Source organism: Hippopotamus amphibius, chromosome X (genome assembly GCF_030028045.1).
Source record: "Hippopotamus amphibius kiboko isolate mHipAmp2 chromosome X, mHipAmp2.hap2, whole genome shotgun sequence".
Lineage (NCBI taxonomy): Eukaryota > Metazoa > Chordata > Mammalia > Artiodactyla > Hippopotamidae > Hippopotamus > Hippopotamus amphibius.
The window spans coordinates 97,162,344-97,183,380 of NC_080203.1; the positions used below are offsets into that span (position 1 = coordinate 97,162,344).

Below are 21,037 nucleotides of genomic sequence, written 5' to 3' on the forward strand. Positions count from 1 at the left end.
CTAGGGTGGACAGGTGCCGTCTTGGAAGCCCACCTAGATGCCTGGATGTCATCTTGAAGAAGTACTAGGGAAAGAAGAGGCCCTATACTTGTGTTCCTGGTAAGAAGTTACAGCCCTGACAGGGGCTGAAGGTTGCCCTCCACCTCAAAATGTGAGTGCACTTCCAAAGCTGGGTTTCAGAACAGTGTCAACTGGAGCCAAGCCACCGACAGATTTTTCCTTTCGGGTTCAATCAAAGTTTTAACTCAGAGTTAACGTAATTCACTTTAATGGCTTCATCTGTAGGATAATTTCCCCTTCCCCTCACCTCTCCTCCACCTAGCTAAAGTAAAGAAAGCGAAGCTTATCTGCTTGATAAGAAAGAGCTAACTTTTTGATCGGCTATTTTATACCTGGTTACCCTAATAAGTCAAGTAAAGAAATCGGTGTTTAAGCTCCTTGGCAACAATGTCAGGCATTTGAGTGACCATCTTTATAATAGAGAAGGGTGGTAATTGCAGAGATTTATGGATCCATTGATTTACAGTTGACCGTGAAATCAAATCACAACATTAATAATATTTAATGATGAATTATTTATTTTATTTACTGAAGAATACTTAATGTTTCCACAAGTGTTAACATGTAAACAAGCCCACATCTTAACATTTGTATAGTGTGAGGTAGGGGATCAAGGTTAATTTTTTTCCCATATAGATATCCAGTTACTGCACCCCTATTTTTTAAAAAATAAGTTTATTTATTTATTGGTTGCTTTGGGTCTTCGTTGCTGCGCACGGGCTTTCTCTAGTTACAGCAAGAGGGGGCTACTCTTCACTGTGGTGTATGGACTTCTCATTGAGGCAGGTTCTGTTTTTGCAGAGCACAAGCTCTAGGCACGCAGGCTTCAGTAGTTGTGGCACATGGACTCAATAGTTGTGGCTCGAGGGCTCCAGAGCACAGGCTCAGTAGTTGTGGTGCACAGGCTTAGTTGCTCCGTGGCATGTGGGATCTTCCTGTTCCAGGGATCGAACCCTTGTCCCCTGCATTGGCAGGCGGATTCTTAACCGCTGCACCATCAGGGAAGCCCTTCCACCACCATTTATTGACAGGGCTTTTTTCTCCATTGGATTGCTTTTGTGCCTTTGTTAAAAATCATTTGATTATATATGTCTTACACCTTTCAGTCACATAACACTTTGTAGTTTTCAAAGCTCTTTCATGTGCATTTCGTTCATACAACAACTTTGTGAGGTAGGCAGGGCAGGTATTATTAACCACATTTCACATATATGCAAACAGATTCAGAGGGGTTAAGTGGCTTGTTTAAACTCACACAGCCGTAAGTGGCAGACAATAAGAAATGGCCTGTGAGTTACAATTGAATGTGTTTACAGAACAGAAATGGACTCATAGACATAGGAAAAAAAAAAGCTTATGGTTACCAAAGGGGAAAGGGGGTGAGGGGTAAATTAGGAGTTTGGGATTAACAGATACACAGTGCTATATATAAAATAGGTAAATGACAAAGACCTACTGTATAGCACAGGGAACTATATCCAATATCTTATAATAACCTATAATGGAAAAGAATATGAAAAAGAATATATATATATAACTGAATCACTTTGCTGTACACCTGAAACTAACAGAACATTGTAAGTAAACTATACTTATTTAAAAAAAACAGAAATGGCCTCTGAGGAATCATCCAGTCCTCATTGCTGCATATTGTGCTTCCCATCTTGTGGTTATAGGGTATGGCTTTTATTTCAACCTCCAGTTGCTTTCTGAACATCTGAAATTCTTTGCCATGGCTTGAATTCAACATGTCCAAACGGAACTCCTCTCCAGCTATGTCCCCTTTTCCCTACCAAATCTGTGTTTCTTCAGTCACTGAGGCTCAAAACATTGGCTAAGTCTTTCTTTTTCCTTTTCATTTATTATGTATGTATATATGTATGTATGTATGTATGTATTTGCTGTGTTGGGTCTTCATTGCTGTGCACAGGCTTTCTCTAGTTGTGGTGAGCAGGGGCTCCTCTTCGTTCTGGTGCACAGGCTTCTCATTGCGATGGCTTCTTTTGTTGCGGAGCACAGGCTCTGGGGCGTATGGGCTTCAGTAGTTGTGTTGCATGGGCTCAGTAGTTGTGGCACACAGGCTTAGCTGTTCCACAGCACGTGGGATCTTCCTGGACCAGGGCTCAAACCCATGTCCCCTGCATTGGCAGGAGGATTCTTAACCACTGCGCTACCAGGGAAGACCCTCCCCTCTTTCTTTCTTTTTCTTTTTCTTTCTTCCTTTCTTTCTTTCTTTCTTTCTTTCTTTCTTTCCTCCCTCCCTAACTGGAACCCTCCCTCCTTTCCTTCTTTCACATGCATACAATTCACCCTTTCAAGGTGTACAACTCAGTGATTTTTAGTATATTCCCAAAATCATGCAACCATTACCACTATCTAATTCCAGAATACTTTCATCATCCCCAAAGAAATCCCATACCTGTTAGCAGGCATTCTCCTGGGAAGATAGCGCCTGGGCCCCACTCCCAGAGATTTTTATTTAATGAGTCTGGGGTGGGGCCAGGGCCTCAGTATGTTTTTAAAAGATCTCCGGGTGACTGTAATGGGGAGTGAGGGTGGAGAACCGCCATGTCTGGGCCATTTCCACTGCAGTCCAGCTCCTGTACGGCTGCAGGTGTAGCCTCCTAACACATTGCTTTTTATCAAGTCAGCCTCAGCTCAAAAACTTTCAGGGATTGTTTGCTCAGAGCAAAAATCCATCCTGGCATTTAAGTTCTCCTGGGACCAGCTCCCCATTTCATACCTGTCTGGCTAGTCACTGTCTTTCCCTCTCTAGGGCTTCTCTGCTTCCGCCAAACTGGCTTAATTGTTGTTTTTTAAAACCCGATAAGCCACATTCCACCTATCAGAAATTCTGTGACCGGCTGAAGTGTGGGAGCCCCTAGGATTAGGGTGATCTTTATGGAAAGACACAAAATATTGGGATGTTTACCTCCCAGCAACCTGGAATGATTCCAGTTATCAAAAATAAGACTATATTTTAAGTATGTAATATTAAAAAAAAAATCACAGCCAGGAACAAACACGTCCCTGCAAAAAGACAACTGTTTTGCTTTCTATTTGATTTACGCATTATTTATTTTGTTGCCTTCTAGCAGATAACCAATAGCAAGCGCCAAAGAGAGAACAACTTATAACAAATATAAGTTAGCAAGTTGTTCTTGTACATGTGGGGATGTGTGTGTGCGCGCGAGAGGCAGAGACAGAGAGAGACAGAGAGATAGAGCGAGAGAGAGAGAGAGAGAGGAGCAGGCTGGAGGTGGTTGGAGGCGACCCTGGACACCCACCCAGGTCCACCCACACTCCTCAGGGGTCTGGTGGGCATGTTCTGCCTCCCTAGTTGTGTCCTCTGTGTCTGACACAGTGGGTGTCTGACTGTTATCTGCTCTACATACCCAAGGGTGTGGCCCAGGCTTTGGGCTCACACAGACCTTGCTGCCTACCTTGTGGAATCCTGGACAAGTTAGCTCCTATGCCTCATTTTCCATCATCTGAAAAATGGGGAAAACAATGCCTGTGTCAGCTTAAATGGGATGACACCGTTGGGCAACAAATCTCCAGAGGTCTCTTGCATATCTGCTGGGTTTGCGAGCAGAGGCGTTGCTCACAAAAAGAGAGCTTTTGTTCCAGACCATGTTTTCAAGGATGTTTGTCTCCCAAACAGCCTTGGAAGCTGGAGATAGTGTCTCCCTCTGGAGCAGAGGGCACACTGTCTGCTGTCCTGTATAATAAAGACAATGTCTCCTCTGGGGCAAAGGTCAGGCAGACTTACTGCAAAGATTTGGGTTCCTTAAGCTTGGGGTTCCTCTCCTGGAATACAACCCACTATGTGTACAGGTTTCACCTGGCCTTCACTGCATTACCTTTGAGGAACTGGAGCTTGGGAAACCAGGCAAATGATGATACTTTGGCTACTGCTTCTGTTGTGAGTAATAAACTATGCTTTGTCTCTGATCGTTTGTCTTCTGCAGCATCCATGAAACTGTGGCAGCCGAACTTATTAGCTTGCAAGGAGGGTAAAACCTCAGACCCTTCATAGTTCTTGAGAAATCTGTGGAGATCACCTAATGCAGTCCCTGGCATGTACACAGCAGGTTTTCACTGAGTGGTAACTAAATGTACAATAATGGCTGATAATCAACCGTCAGAAAAATGCCATCAATTGGTAACTTTTTTTAAAAAAATAAATGTATTTATTTATTTATTTATTTTTGGCTGCATTGGGTCTTCTTTGCTGCATGGGCTTCCTCTAGTTGCTGCTAGCAGGAGCTGCTCTTCGTTGCGTTGCTTGGGCTTCTCAGTGCCGTGGCTTCTCTTGTTGCAAAGCACGGGCTCTAGGCGCACACGCTTCAGTAGTTGTGCCACATGGGCTCCGTAATTGTGGCACACGGGCTTAGTTGCTCTGTGGCATGTGGGATCTTCCCAGACCAAGGATCAAACCCGCGTTCCCTGCATTGGCAGGCGGATTCTTAACCACTGTGCCACCAGGGAAGCCCAACTGGTAACTTTTTTACTGTACTCTTCCAAAAAATAAAATATGGAGAAGCCTCAGAAGGGCTACTAGAAGGAAAATACACAGGGTCGGCCATGTCAAAGAGCTCTGGCCCACTGGGAGGAGGGAGCAAGTTGACTAAAGGCCAGACACTCAGCTTCTCAGGCCCCAAGTAACAGTTTCTCCCCCTGCTCTGTTGGTTTTCTGACTTCCAGGACTTGGGAAGAAAATAAGCGAGTGTGTGGGAGACAAGGGCCTTAGTGTAAGAGGGATTTCTAGAATCTGAACCGTTTAGGAAGGATACTTGGGAAGGATGGGCCAGAGCCCCAAGCTCCAACATCAACTGTGTCTAGACTGAGGCTACACTGGACCAGCCAGCATGGCTCCTCCCCTGGAGGGAAGGGGCTCCATCAGGAGAGGTGCTCAGGGTTCATGCCCATCTCACTGAATAAGTGCTCCCCACAGACCACAGAACTTTCCTCCTGAGGAGGGCTGCCTCCTTTTCCCTTTCAGAATCTTTGTGTCTTGTAGGCTTGCTAAATAGTTAATGTATTTGTTTAGCATGTCTTTCCCCCACCAGAATGCAGAGTCCCTAAGGGCATGCATTTTGGGGTTTTTTTTTTAACACAAATTGAAAATTTTAATTTAATTTTTCCAGTTTTATTGAGATATAATTGACATATAAGATTGTCTTAGTTTCAGGTATACAATATAATGATTTGATATTTGTATATGTTGTGAAATGATCACCACAAGAAGTTAATATCCATCACTTCACAGTTATGTTTTTTTCTTACGATGAGAACTTTTAAGATTTACTCTCTCAGCTTTCAAATATACAACAGAGTATTGTTAACTATAGTCACCATGCTGCACGTTATGTCCCCAGATCTTCTTTATCTTATAGCTAGAAGTTTGTATCTTTGGACCACCTTCACCCATTTCCCCTGCCCCCAACCCCCAGGCCTCTGGCAACCACCAAATCTGATCTCTGTTTCTGTGAGTTTGATTTTTGTAGATTCCACATGTGAGATCATGCAGTACTGCATTTGTTTTTCTTTGTCTAACTTATTTCATTTAGCATAATGTCTTCAAGGTCCATCCACATTGTTGCAAATGGCAAGATTTCCTTCTTTTTTCATGGCTGAGTAATATTCCATTGTGTATATATACACCATATTTTCTTTATCTGTTGATAGACACTTAGGTTGTTTCCATGTCTTGGCTACTGTAAATAATGCTGCAATGTATATGGGGGAGCAGATATTTCTTCAATTTCATTTTTCTTCCAATGTATACCCAGAAGTGGAATTTTTGGATCAAATGGTAGTTTTTTAATTTTTTGAGGAACGTCATACTATTTTTCAAAATGGCTGTACCAATTCACATTCCTTCCAACAGTAGGCCAGAGTTGTCTTTTCTGTACATTCTTGCTAATAATTATTTCCTGTCTTTTTGATGGCAGCCATTCTAACAGGTGTTAGGTGAGAATCTCATTGTGGTTTTGATTTGTATTTCCCTAATGGCAATGGTGAGCACCTGTTCTTGTACCTGTTTGTCATTTGCTTATCTTCTTTGGAAAAATATCTGTTCACTTCCTCTGCCCATTTCTTAATATTTTTTTTCCTTTTTGCTATTGACTTGTTTGCATTCTTTATGTATGTTAGATATTAACCTCTTATCAGATGTATCATTTGCAAATATTTTCTCCCATTCCGTAGGTTGCCTTTCATTTCGCTGATGGTTTTCTTTGCTGTGCAGAAGCTTTTTAGTTTGATGTAGCCCCACTTATCTGGTTTGGGTTTTCTGTCTATTTTGTTTACTACTATATAAACAGTAAGCAATGGCACAGGACATGCTGGGTAGGGAATCTCTACTTGTGTTCTAGCCCCACTTCTGCCCTCTACCTGTGCAATAGCTCCCATTTCTTGACTTCCTCAATGCTTTCTTTGTCAGCTGCCTCTCCTAACCTATTTCCTAGTTTTTTAACCTCTTTCTTAGCAAAGAGGCTTTAGGCAACCCACAGAGGTCTTGGAAAACACTTCCCCATGTTCTCAAAAATTCTCTAATTAAACTCTTGTTTTCCTGCCAAAAAACACAGTTTTAAAGAGCAGATATCCCAGTGAAAGGAAAAGTGATACCCGAACTTCCCACCTGGACCTAGATGACTTGACACCCTTATCCAGAAACTCTGAGTGGGTGGTATTGGAGGGAGAAGACAGCAGGAGTGATGAGGATGCAGAAGTCATCGCTCAGCTCAAACCCCACCATTGGAGGCCCTGCCATTCAGATTTAAAGTCCAAGTCCTTACTGTGACCCATAAGGGCCTCTGCACTGATACCCCTGTCACCTCTCTGCCCTCCTCTGCTGATTTTCCCTTTATTCATTCTGTTCTCGTCACGCTGACTCCTAGCTGCTCCTTGAGTGTGCTAGACCTGCTTCTCCTGCAGGGCCTTTGCACTGGCTGTTTCTTCTGTTGGGAATGCTCTTCTCCCAATAGCTACATGGTTTGACACTTCATCTCTTTCAGCTCTTTGCTCAAATGTCACTCCCTCAGGGAGGACTTTTGTGTTGTTGTTCTATTTTGTTTATTTATTTATTTGCCAGTGCCCTGTGGCATGTGGGATCTTAGCTCCCGGACCAGGGATCGAACCAGCGCCCCCTGCAGTGAAAGTGCGGAGTCTTAAACACTGGACCGCCAGGGAAGTCCCAAGGAAGCCTTTTCGGACCACCCTATTTAAAATTCCAACCTCCTCCCTCTCTGCTGTGACCCTGCCTCTCCCCCTTCCCTGGTTTATTTTCTTTATAGCATTTTTCACCATGCAAAATACTTTATGTATTTGTTTATCATATCTTTTTTCCCACTAGAATGCAAAGTCCATGAGGACGTGGGTTTTCTGTCTATTTTGTTTACTGCTGTATCCTCAGAATTAGAACAGCACCTGGAACCTAGTAGGTGCTCAATAAATATCTGCAGAACAAATGAATTAGTAAAAGAGTAAATAGCCTTCCCATCCATTTCCTCAACCACAGGATCTGTGTGAATGATCACATGTACGTGCATGAGTGTGGTGCAGACCCCCAAGAAAACGATCACATTTAAATCCCAAATCATTGAAGTGTGGGAAAGCAGAGCTCCAGAAATCCACAAATTACTCGAGGCAGTTCAGATTGATGGAAGGAAGGATAGGGCAGCAGGCGAGAGACCAGGTTTAAATTCAATCTTTACCACTAATTGTTTTGGCAAGTTATTTAACCTCCCTGCGCTTTAGTTGTATTATCTGTAAAATTATGTGAAGGTTAAATAAAGAATCACTGAGAAAAAGTATATATAGCATGTTATGGCTAAAAAAATTTTTTCGCATGTATTATCTCTGAATCCCGTGAGGCAGCCAGGGCAGGTAGATAGATGTGAGAGAACACAAAACATTTTTGTAGTTGTTGTTAATTGAAATCCCTCTCTGGACCCTAAGGAGGGGAGATGCCATAAATGGCGGACCCTTTGTTTGCTGAATAGGTGATGGGGAACAAGTTTGGACTTAAGAGAGGGCTACACTACTTTAGTAAGAATCAACTGAAAACAATTTTCTATTTCTTTTTGTGTTTATATGGGATGATGTATATTCACTAAACTTATTGTGATAATCATTTCATGATGTATGTAAGTCAAATCATTATGCTGTACTCCTTAAACTTATACAGTGCTATATGTCAATCATATCTCAATAAAACTGGAAGAAAAAAAAGAATCACCTGAGATATTATGGACAGGGCAAGGACCTGGAGCAGAAGCCTGGAGAAGCAGAAGAAAGGAGGTGGCAAAACCCTGCTGGGGGAGGTCAGGAAGGGGCGATCTTGTGGTGAGAGGAACTAGTGGGGCATGGACTCGAGAAATAGCAAGACGGACTGAATTTGCTCTGCTGGGCATGATATAGTCCCTTCCTACATCTACCTCAGAAAATCCAAGTCGCTTCCGAATGATTTGGCCCAACTGAATTATCTCAGGAGAACAGAAATTCGTGAGGACCCCATTTGGTGGCTGCCAGAAAGGAAGTGACAACCAACATCTTGGCCACATGAAAGCGAAAGGAGAGCTCAGGCTCATTGGAGCAGGGCTCTGGTCCAGAAAGGATGGCTACCATGGGCAGCCCCTCCTGTTCTTGTAATGACTTCTTGGGGAATGATGTTGCCCATTTCCCCCTGAATATCATATAAACAGTCTGCTATAGACTGAATGTTTGTGTCCTCTCCAAATTTGTGTGTTGAAACTTAACCCCCAAGGTGATGGTATTAGGAGGCGGGGCCTTTGGGAGGTGAGTAGGTTATGAGGGTGAATCCCTCATGAATGGGGTTAGTGTCCTTATTTATTTTTGAAACATTATTTCTTTTTTTATGTTTTATTTTATTTTATTTTTTAAGAACTTTTATTGAGACATAGTTGACATACAATAAACTGCATATATTTAAAGTGTACAATTTGATCTTTTTCTTTTTTTTTCTTTAAAAACTTTTATTGACATACAATAAACTGCATATATCCAAAGAGTACAATTTGATTTTTTTTCTTATTAGTAATGTATATATGGCAATCCTAATCTCCCATTTCATCCCACCCCAACCCCTACTTGATGTCCATATGTTTGTTCTCTACATCTGTGTCTCTATTTCTGCCTTGGGCATTAGTGCCCTTATAAAGAGATCCCAGGGAGCTTCCTGGACCCTTTTACCATGTGAGGACACAGCAAGAAGATGGCTGCCTATAAATCGGAAGTGGGTTCTCACAGACACTGAATCTGCTGGCGCCTTGATCTTGGACGTTCCAGCCTCCAGACCTGTGAGAAATAAATTTCTGTTGTTTATAAGCCACACAGTCTATGTTATTCTGTGATAGCAGCCCAGACAGACTAAGACAGGGTCTTATTTATTATTTTAATCTCTCATCAGCTGATTATAATGAGACACTCTTTTGCCTTGAGCTCAGTAATTGCTTTAAGCAGTAGAACCTTCCTTGGCCTGATAAAATAGTCATCATGTTAAGAGTCATTAGGGTTGGAATTGAAGAAATCTAGAGCGTTTGCTTAACACTTTGACTTTGCAATTAAGTTTTTGATTTTGCACACTTAGGTAAATGGAAAAGCACTTTGAACTCACTTTTCGATAATTAGCACAGAGAAAATGGCTTTGCAAGTCACAATGTGGCATGGTTCAAACTGAGCAAATGAGAACAAAAATCAATACTTTGATATTCATACAAACCTTCTGCATAAAGAATTTTTATTTACTTTAAAGTGATAAATCTGGGTAATCATGTGATAGGATTATTCATAAAACTTAATCAAACTCACATCTATTTTGTAGCATCTCATACATAACTCTGCAATTGGAATATTTTAGGAAAATAATATTATCTGAGTTTTAAAATATCACTCCATTGTAACTATCAGCAAAAATGAAAAAACGTATCTTGGCTTGTTCTGTTTAGTCAGTTATTGCAATGGAAAGTGTTAGGGGTATCCAAGGAATACAATTATAAATAGCACAGTGTATATCTGCTTCCAATGTATACTCCATGATAAACATCCATCATAAATAAGGAAATATAAATTGGGACTAGAATGGATATTAAAAATGCTTTAAAAGTAAAAGTTTGTCATGGACAGATAAAAGACAAAAAGTCCTTTCTCCATTTTCGTTATTTTGTTAAATCCATACATAAATATTTCTTGAGTACATTTACTAGCCAGCATCTTATTCAGACTTTTCCCATCTGAGATAGGAAGGTATAAATAAAACCAAAATAAAGATGGAGACTTTGGAGGTGATTTAAAAATCTGGATGTGTTCTAACTAGCAAGACGTGCTATCTTGTGCTAGTATGTTTGGAAGATCCACAGATTGACTTTTAGATGCTAAGCTTTGCTTATGCTCAACTTCAATAAATGAAATGAATTCTCGTGTGATTTGGAGGTGCCTTTCAAAAGAATCTTCTTTTTTCAGTAGCATAGAAGCATTCATTTGTCTCACTTGGATTATCCATATTCTTTTTCAGCTCAGCAGTTTCGGGCTCACTTTAGAAGGTCATTTCATCCTTGGGTGGAAGTGCATTTCCAGATATATTGGGCACTTTTGATCTCTCTTGGCTCAGAGGGCTTCTTTGAAGATCACAGTCAGTGAAAACATTTTTTCTGTGAATGACAACAATTGAGAGAATCATGGGTAACTCTTAGAATCGGCAAAATAAGCAGTTCATTTTCTTTTCTTTTTTTAAAATATTTATTTAATTTATTATTTATTTATTTATTTATTTTTGGCTGCGTTGGGTCTTACTTGCAGCATGCAAGATCTTTTGTTGTGGTGCGCGGGCTTCTCTCTAGTTGTGGCAGTCAGGTTTTCTCTTCTCTAGTTGTGGTGCACAGGCTCCAGAGCACATCGGCTCTTAGTTTGCAGCAGGCAGGTTCTCTAGTTGAGCCGCAAGAGCTCAGTAGTTGTGGCGCGTGGGCTTAGTTGCCCTGTGGCATATGGGATCTTAGTTCCCTGACCAGGGATCGAACCCACATCCCCTGCATTGGATTCCTTACCACTGGATCACCAGGGAAGTCCCAGCAGTTCATTTCCAACTGGTGTGATTTTCAACTCGCCAGATTAGCAGATGGATTGCCAGTCAAGATTAAAGGAAAATATTGAGGATGGAAAGAAATGAAAACTTAATTAACTTCATTCTCCTGTTGATGGACACTTAGGTTGTCTGCAGTTTTTCAATATTACAAATGATGTTACAATACTTATAGGTGTTTCCTTGAGCCTATGTATAAGATTTTCTCTAGAATATATTCCCATAATTAAAATTGCTGCATCAAAGAGTATATACATCTTTAATTTTACTAGATATTATTACATTGCTCTCCAAAAAGCCTGTACCGATTTATACTCCCATCAGCAGGATATGAGAGCTTCGGTTACTCTACATCCTCAGCAGAACTCAATATTATCTGGATTTTTAATTTTTGTTGGTTCATTGGAGGTAAAATTGCATTTCATTACTGTCTGTATTTCTCTGATGGATAGCCGTATTGGACATCTTTTCACGTATTTACTGGCCTTTAAGCTTCCTCTTCTGTAAGTTACCAATTCATATTCTGTTGGCTTGTTTCTTGTTTTGCCCTGTAGGAGCTCCTTCCAAAAATATGCTTTGTAATTTTCTGTCTTGCAAATAGCATCTCCTAGTCCATGGATTTTCTTTTCACTTTATCTTTTCGTACATTTTATGGTTCAGAAGTATGTCGTTTTAATATAGTTGAATTTATTAATCTTGCCTTTTGTATGTTAAGAAATCCTTCCCTGTACTGTGAGCTCAAATGTATTTTTCTAAATTTGGTTCCAAAATTTGTAAAGTCTTATTTTTCACAACAGGAATTTATTTTTTTGATTGTGTGCTTTAGTTCTCTATGGCCAGGTAACAAATTACTACAAACATAGCAGCTTACAACAGCACAGATTTATCAGCTCACAGTTCTGTAGGTCAAAAGTCTGGTACAAAATAGTTGACTTCTCTAGTGAGAATCTAACAAGGCTGAAATCTAGTTGTTGACTGTCTGTGTGCTCAACTGGAACTTGGAGTCCTCTTGAAAGCTAACATGGTTGTGGCAGAATTTTGTCCCTTGCAGCTGTAGGACTGAGGTCTCCATTTCCTTGTTGGCTATTAGCCAGGGGCCGCTCTCAGCTCCTTTCAAAGCCATGTTCAAAGAATCTCCCTTGTGTGGAATCTCTCTCATGCTTCAAATCTCTCTGACTGAGAATTTCTTCTTTAGGACCAGTTCTACCTTTTTAAGGTCTCACCTGATTAGGTCAGGCCCACCCAGGATAACCTCTCTCTCTCTCTCTCTTTTTTTTTTTTTTTGCTGCACAGCTTGGGGGGTCTTAGTTCCCCAACCAGGGATCGAACCCCAGGCCCTGGCAGTGAGAGTGCCGAGTCCTAACCACTGGACTGCCAAGGAGTTCCCAATCTCTCCATATTAAGGTCAACTGACTTGGGATGTTAGTTACATCTACAAAACCCCTAAACAGCACTACCTCAATTTGTGTTTGAATAAATAACTAGGAAGAGGTGTGTGTGTACCATGGGCCTGTAATCTTGGGGACCATCTTAGAATTCTGCCTACCACATCATATAAAGTAAGGATCCATATTTTTCCCAGGTGGATCACTACTTTATATTCATTTTGGAAAATTTAAAACATATACAGGGGCTTCCTAGGTGGCGCAGTGGTTAAGAATCCGCTTGCCAATGCAGGGGACACGGGTTCAATCCCTGCTCCAGGAAGATCCCACATGCCGCGGAGCAACTAAGCCCGTGTGCCAATAAAAAAAAAAAAAAACAAAAACATATACAAAAGAAGAGAAAATAATTTCACGAACACTGATGTTCCCAGTACCCAGCTTCTGTGATTCCACATGGCTAATCTTGTTCCATCTAGCTCTCGACTTCGTTCTCCCACTCCCCCAGATTATTTTTCAGCAAATCCATGACATACTAGTTGATCTAAATCTTTCCATACATATCTTTAAAGACAAGGACTTCTTTTCTTTCTAACTGGAACTAGTGAAGCTTGAGGTTAAGAGCACCATCCTCCAGACTGCCAAGTCTGCCCAAGACTTCTGACACCAACTGCAAGTTCAATGGTTTCCTAAAACCACCCTCAGATTTGATAATTTGCTAGGAGGACACACAGAACTCACAGAAACCTATTATATTCACATTCACTTTTATTACGGGCAAAGGGTGCAAATTAGAAGATACACATAGGGCAGAATCTTGGATCGGGAGGGCTCCAGATGTAAAGCTCCCATGTCCCCAGGGATGCATTACTTTCCTGGCATTGCTAGGTGGCAATATGTGCATGGAGTATTGCCACCCCAGGAAACTCACCCAAGTTTTGATGTCCAGATTTTTATTGGGATTTCATTACGTAGGCATGATTGATTAGATCATCACCCATGTGGCTGAACTTGATCTCTGCCTTCTTCTGCTCCCAGAAGTCAGGCTAATGCCAAGGGGCTCACAGCCCCAACCCTCTAATCACGTGGTTGGTCTTTCTGGCATGGCCAGCTGCTACCCTGAGTCATCTCTTTGATATAAACTCTCAGGCTGGGTCTAAAGGACCCACTATGAATAACGAAGACACTCCTGTCACTTAGGAAACGTCAAGGGTTTAGAGGTTACCGCCTAGGAGCTGGCAATAAAAGCCAGCCAAATTCTTCCTTCCTTCCTCCCTCCCTCCCTCTCTCCCTCCCTTCTTCCTTCCCTTCCTTCTTTCTTTCCTAACCCTTCCTTCCTAACCACAATCACACCTAAAAAATTAAAACAATTCCTCTTTTCATCAAATATCCGATAAATGTTCTAATTTTTCCCATTGTCCCATTAAAAAAAAAAAAAGTTGATTTCTGCAAATCAGTATCCCAATAAACTTCACACCTTGTACTCAGTTGATATGTATCTTAGGTTTCTTTTAGCTGAGAGGTTTCCTTTCCCTCTTTTCTCCCCCCTGTAATTTATATGTAGAAGAAAATGAGTCATTTGCTCTATAGAGGCTACCACATTATGGATTTTGCCTAAATTACATAACCATAAAATTCCCCCGCATTCTGTTTACACTTGGCATATTTGAATTCACTTAGCTAGAGCAGACAGTTCAAACACACCTTGCGGTATACATTTCACAGGTACAAGTAGATACTCTAAAAACCTTCGTGAAACAGTCATTAGTTTAGTGAGCAGCTTGGTGGCTTGGGAACTCTGGAATATTTATATATCCATCCTCCAAGCTTAATGTATGTTACGCTTATGTTTATATATACTCCAGTGCTTGGAAAACTCCAGGACTTCAAGGCCTATTTCTATATGACAGATACTTCACAGAGGCCTGTTACTATAGCCCTACCTAAGAAGATTTCTAAGAGTGAAATAAACTGGCATGTCTGTCTGTGACCTGAAACCCCTCATGACCTATGCCCATAAAGAGATGAAGATTTGACCACCAAGGGCTTTGGGGTCCACCTGTATAAACTCTGGGAAAAAAAACATGGAACTCTGGCTAGATTAGGAATAGAGTTTTCTGGGCTCAGATGAACTTTAAGTCAGGATGCCACAAATTTACAGAATTCAACTGTAAAAAGCTCAACTAAATAAAACTGGCTCTGTCCTAAAAACAGACATGTCTTTTTAAAAAGGTCTTTGAGAAGTGCTCAGGGGGCTGAAGTGGAAGATGTGAGTTATCTAATTCTGCTCCACTATAAAGGCACTGGAATTATATCTTCCTATAATGTGACATGCCATGAACAGTCCTATTCTATCCAATGCATTTAATGGTAATGGTAAAAGCTGAACCCAACAAAAGTGCCTTTCAAAGGTCTATCACAATTGTCTTGAAACTGATGGATCTACAAGTCTTTAAAAGAGCTTCGTTGTCATGTTCAGAGGAGAAATTGGCCCCCTACAATGAGTATGTATTAAGTGCTCTGAATATACATTCAGAGGCAAAGCTACTTCTCTCAGTTGTGGCTTTAGTCCAGGTTTTTGTGCTGTTGAACACACCATCTGATGATGGGATGGATACCATGATCATCCCATGATTCCTCTTGTGGCCAGAAAGAGCCCTTGGCTTATGGGACTCCATGAGGTATTCTGACCAAATGCCAAGGTGTTTGGCAGATTTAAAGTGCAGTTGTCTAGAAACAATAAATGCTGGAGAGGGTGTGGAGAAAAGGGAACCCTTCTGCACTGTTGGTGGGAATGTAAGTTGGTACAGCCATTATGGAGAACAGTTTGGATGTTCCTTAAAAAACTAAAAATGGAACTACTATATGACCCAGCAATCCCACTCCTGGGCATATACCCAGAGAAAACCATAATCCCAAAAGAAACATGTACCATAATGTTCATTGCAGCACTATTTACAATAGCCAGGGCATGGAAGCAACCTAAATGTACATCAACAGATGAACGGATAAAGAGGATGTGGCACATATATACAATGGAATATTACTCAGCCACAAAAAAGAATGAAATTGAGTTATTTGTAATTAGGTGGACAGACCTAGAGTCTGTCATGCAGAGTGAAGTAAGCCAGAAAGAGAAAAACAAATACTGTATGCTAACTCATATATATGGAATCTAAAAAAATGGTACTGATGAAGCCAGTGACAGGGCAAGAATAAAGATGCAGATGTAGAGAACGGACTTGAGGACACGGGGTGGGGGCAGGGGCAAAGGGGAAGCTGGGACGAAGTGAGAGAGTAGCACTGACATCTATACACTACCAACTGTAAAATAGATAGCTAGTGGGAAGTTGCTGCATAACATAGGGAGATAAACTCAATGATGGGTGATGACTTAGAGGGCTGGGATAGGGAGGGTGGGAGGGAGTCGTGGGAAAGAGGGGATATGGGGATATATATATAAATACAGCTGATTCACTTTGGTGTACCTCAAAAGCTGGCACAACAGTGTAAAGCAATTATATTCCAATAAAGAGCTTTAAAAAAAAAATGCAGTTGTACCAAATGATCTGGCACAGTGCTGGAACTCAGCACCACATAATGCTCCCATATTCCAAACTCAGAACTCTCTCCATCCCAAAATCTGTCTCGCCATTAACTGTCCAGCAACAAACATAACTATAAAGCCCAGAGACCAGGAAAATTCCTTTTGAGGAGCACAGGCTGCTAACCATGGTGGGTTTCAGGCACGAGGTCAGTACTTTTGTTCCTCCCTAGCTCCCATCACTAGAATCTCCATTTAGACCCCCAAGGCCGGCTTCTGAGGAACAGAGATTTGTTCCCTTTGGTTTGGGACCTGTCCATTGACCGGCTGTCCCATGCAGGGAGGCTGTACATATAGGAGCAAGTTTTCGGGAGGAAGGGGAACTCTGGGTTGTTGTTCTTCCAGAGGAGAGCTGCTAGAAGAAACCTCCTGTCGGGAGCTAGAGGCGGCAAAGGGAGACTTGTGAGATAGCTCTGAAGAGTTGGCGGAATGTCGTCTTGCCATGTGGCTCATGGAAGTGTAGGATGAAGCCGGGTTCTTATGAGAACTGCTGCTGGGGAAGGAAGTGCCTCCTGGAGAGGCTGCCACGGAGGAATGGATACTGAAGGAGGAAGAAAATTGGGGGAAGTTGTTGCCAAATGGAACTAGGTGAGGTGTGGGAGTGAAGCTTTGTGCTGTTCGGTGACTGCATACAAGGGTGATTTGGGTCCGGGTTCTGTGATGCTGTGGTGTAGACCTCTCTGTTCTTCTGGAAAGCTTTGCTGAGGGGAGCCTGGCAAGAGAGCTCTTTGTAGCCAGAACTCTTGGGGTTTTTCTCCTCAGACTTCTCCAGTGCCACTGTCCATTCAGCCAGAAAATTGAGGGGGTGATTACAGAGCGCTAGAGAGTGATGGTCCAGAGAATTGGGCTTTGGAAAATTGCTTTTTTACTTTTGTACATAAAGACCTGTGACTTTTATACAAAGCAATAGGGTTGCCCATTCGGGCTGATACGGAGGCTTAGTCTATGTCTCCTTCACCTTGACTTTGAAGGAGCCATTACTTTCTTCTCAATCAGTATGGATGTCAGGGACCTGTGGTGTGATCTGCCCTCCTTACACAGAGACCTGATCTGTACCCAGCCTTGGGGCCAGAGAGTTTGGATTTCAGCATCCAGAAGAGCTTTCACGCAGTCCTCCTTAGACGGGCTCTCATTCCCTTCCAGATCATAACCCTCTAGTTCCATCTTTGCCACCTGAAAGAGCACCTTCCTGATTCCAGCATTCCACTGGCATTTCATCTGGGCTCTGCTCCCCTTTTCTTCTTTGTTACTAGAACAAATCTGTTCACTCTGTTCCTTGTCTTTTTCCTCTTCCAGCATCCCTGCAATTTTTGCTTGTGTGTGTACCTGGCATTCATCCTGGTACTGGGCCATCTGCTCTGGCATTGCCCTGCCAATAGCTTCTTTAAGTTTTTGTAGAGGCGCCTTCAGACGCACCCTGCCCCCCAGCTCCCAGAGATGAAGTTTTGGGGCAAGTGTGACCAGGATGTCCTTGCTGCAGGGCAGGGATGAAGTCACATGGCAATGCGTCTCAGGACAGACCTGGCTGTTTAGCCTCTAGGTGTCTACCTCCATGCCCAGTAGATCCCATTGGTATCCTGGGCGAAGAACTTCCTTTTGCTCTGTCCCTCAGCAGTTCTGGCAGCCTGAAGCAGCTCCTCAAGGCACTTCTCCAGGGGCACTGGCAGGCCTTGGGAAGAAAAGAAAACTGTGAATTCCACATCCAATCCCACCCTGTGGGAATCTCTTTCATCACCGGTATCACAGAAGGGGCTTCCTTCTGGAGACTCACTGAACAGCTCCTTCAAGTCCAAATCAGTCACAGAGACCGTAACAGTGACCTCCTGGAATAGGCTGCTCTCAGGAGTTGAGCAGAAGATTGAGAGCAAGGGATGCTACCCTATTTTCACAGGCTTCTGGTCCTCGTGCCTGTTTTTCCCGGGCTGATTTCTCATTCTGAAATTTCTTTAACATTTTTTTATCACTTCGATCCTCAAGAACATTTCTTCTTCTTCTCCTTACCAGCACTGAGAGCTGTGAAGCCTGTTTGGGAAAAGCTGGGCTGTGTTCATTTCTTCTCCCTGTTGAAAGTGTCATCTTTTTTCTTTTTCCCTTCTCACTACCTTCCCGCAACTTCTTCTTCTACTGTGGTGATTTTTTTCCCCTCTTTTCTTTAGCAGAGTCGTTGTCAGATTCTGATGTTTGTTGTAACTGCAGGGTCCTCGGGTTATTATAAGATCCTCCATATTTTGTGGTCAGAGAAACAGGAAGAAACTCATATTTCAAGTCCAATTCAGTTGGTGGAAGAATCAGGTTCATCACACTCATCCCCCGTGATAATCAAGTCCCATATATGGTCACTTCTATGATTCTTTCCATCCTTGTTTCCAGGCTGAAGACCTCCCACTTTGTTCTGTGAACTCCTTTTTTTTTTTTTTTTTGGCTGTGTTAGGTCTTCGTTGCTGCTTATGAGGTTTCTCTAGTTGCAGTGAGCAGGGCACTACGCTTCTTTGAGGCTACTCTTTGAGCTTCTCATTGTGGTGGTATCTCTTGTTGCAGAGCGTGGGCTCTAGGCGTGTGGGCTTCAGTAGTTGCAGCACGTGGGCTTTGTAGTTGTGGCTCGCGGGCTCTAGAGCACAGGCTCAGTAGTTGTGGCGCACGGGCTTAGTTGCTCCGCGGCATGTGGGATCTTCCTGCATCAGGGATCGAACCCTCGTCCCTGCACTGGCAGGCAGATTCTTAACCACTGCACCACCAGGGAAGTCCTGTCCTGTGAACTCTTCACCAGCTCTGGGTAGTACTCTGGGCAGTGCTCACTTTCTGGGTCAACAGAACAGTTGCTGCAGCCAGCTTAGGAGCTCAATGCTGTTCTGCTCTCCCAACCTCCTCTTGCCCAGATTTCTTTAAAAATGTGAGATTAGGAGGGCCTGGGAGAGAGGTGAACTGGATCCTGTTGGGGCCTGACATGACTACAAACAAGTCTTGGCACTTGTTACCAGTTGGCTTCTTTGTCACAAGTGCGGGGGTTGCATGTGTTCTCTCCCTGGCAGTATGGGCCAGGGCCACAGTTCTGATTAGCACCTGGGCCCTGAAGCAGGTCTACAAACACTGGCCCATGCAGTTCCACGGTCCATGTCCACAGATCAAAAAGCTCTCATGAGGGTCAGGGAAGAGAGGGAAAATCCCAACTCAAGGTTTGTACGACATCTCAGGAACAGCAAGGTGGCTTTTTGAAAACCAGTCATTAAAAAAGAGCACTCACTGAAAACTCAATAATGAGAAAGCAAACAACCCAATTAAAAAAATGAGTAGGGCTTCCCTGGTAGCACAGTGGTTAAGAATCCGCCTGCCAATGCAGGGGACACAGGTTCCATCCCTGCTTTGGGAAGATCCCACATACCGTGGAGCAACTAAGCCCGTGCGCCGCAACTATTGAGCCAGCGCTCTAGAGCCCGTGAGCCACAACTATTGAGCCCACATGCCGCAACTACTGAAGCCTGTGCTCCACAACAAGAAGCCACCCCAATGAAAAGCCTGTGCACCACAATGAAGAGTAGCCCCCTGCTCACCGCAACTAGAGAAAGCCCATATCCAGCAATGAAGACTCAACACAGCCAATAAATAAATAAATGAATGAATAAATTTATTAAAAAAAGTGAGTAAGAGATCTGAACAGACATCTCACCAAAGAAGATATACAGATGGCAAATAAGCGTGTGGAAAGATGCTCCACACCCTATGTTATTAGGGAATTGTAAAGGAAAACAACGAGTTACCAATACATATCTATTAGAAAGGCCAAATCCGGAACACTGACAACCCCAAATGACGAGGATGTGGAGAAACAGGAACTCTCTTTCATTGCTGGTGGGAATTTAAAACAGTACAGCCACTTTGGAAGACAGTTTGGCAGTTTCTTACAAAACGAAACACACTCTTACTGTCAGATCCAGTAATCATATTGCTTGGTATTACCCAAAGGAGTAAAACTTACCTCCACACAAAAGCCTGCACGTAGATGTTTATAGCAGCTTTGTTCATAATTGCGAAACCTTGGAAGCAAAGATGTCCTTCAGTAGGTGAAAGGATAAACTGTGGTACATCCAGGCAATGGAATATTATTCAGTGCTAAAAAGAAATGAGCTATCAAGCCATGATAAAACATGGAGGAAACTTAAATGCATGTTACTAAGTGAAAGAAACCAACCTCTAAAGAGTACATACTGCGTGATTCCAACTATACGATTTTCTAGAAAAGGCAAAACTGTGGAGACAGTGAAAAGATTGGTGGTTGCTAGGGCTTAGGATGGAGGGAGGGATGAACAGGTAGAGCACAGAGGATTTTTTGGGCAGAGAAACGATCCTGTATGATACAGTAATGGTAGATACATGTTATTATACATTTGTCAAAACTCGTGGAATATACAGCCACTGAGAGTGAACAACCATAATGTAAACTATGGACTTTAGTTAATAATAATGTATCCATATTCATTCATCAATTGTAACAAATGTACCACACTAATACATGATGTAAATAACAGGGGAAACTGGGTTGAAGGGGGAGAGGGGACATTTGGGAATTCTCTGTACTTTCTGATCAGTTTTTCTGTAAACCTAAAACTGCTCTAAAATAGTCTATTACTTAAAAAAAAAAAAAGGCACTCATACTGTGGGAGAACAGATCAGACCTACAGACCTTCCACAAGAAGGAATGTACCAGATGACAGTGGCATCTGGAGCACAGTGGAGAGCAGTCACGGAGCCCAGAACCTGGAGGGGACAAGGGGGCCGGGCTTCCTGGGGGCCACACCCAAACAGAGCCCCCAGGAGCAGAGGAACAGTCCTGGGCACACTGCGTGGGCTTTGTGACCTTAAGGGAGAGAGGAGTGGGGTCTGAAGGGGTGG

At 42.6% G+C, this 21,037-nt stretch overlaps 1 pseudogene; it reads right to left on the reverse strand.

The window, feature by feature from the left end:
- Positions 1-16,345: 16,345 nt before the first annotated feature.
- LOC130841533 (ubinuclein-1-like) lies at positions 16,346-18,457 on the reverse strand (annotated as a pseudogene).
- Between the last annotated feature and the right edge of the window lie 2,580 nt (positions 18,458-21,037).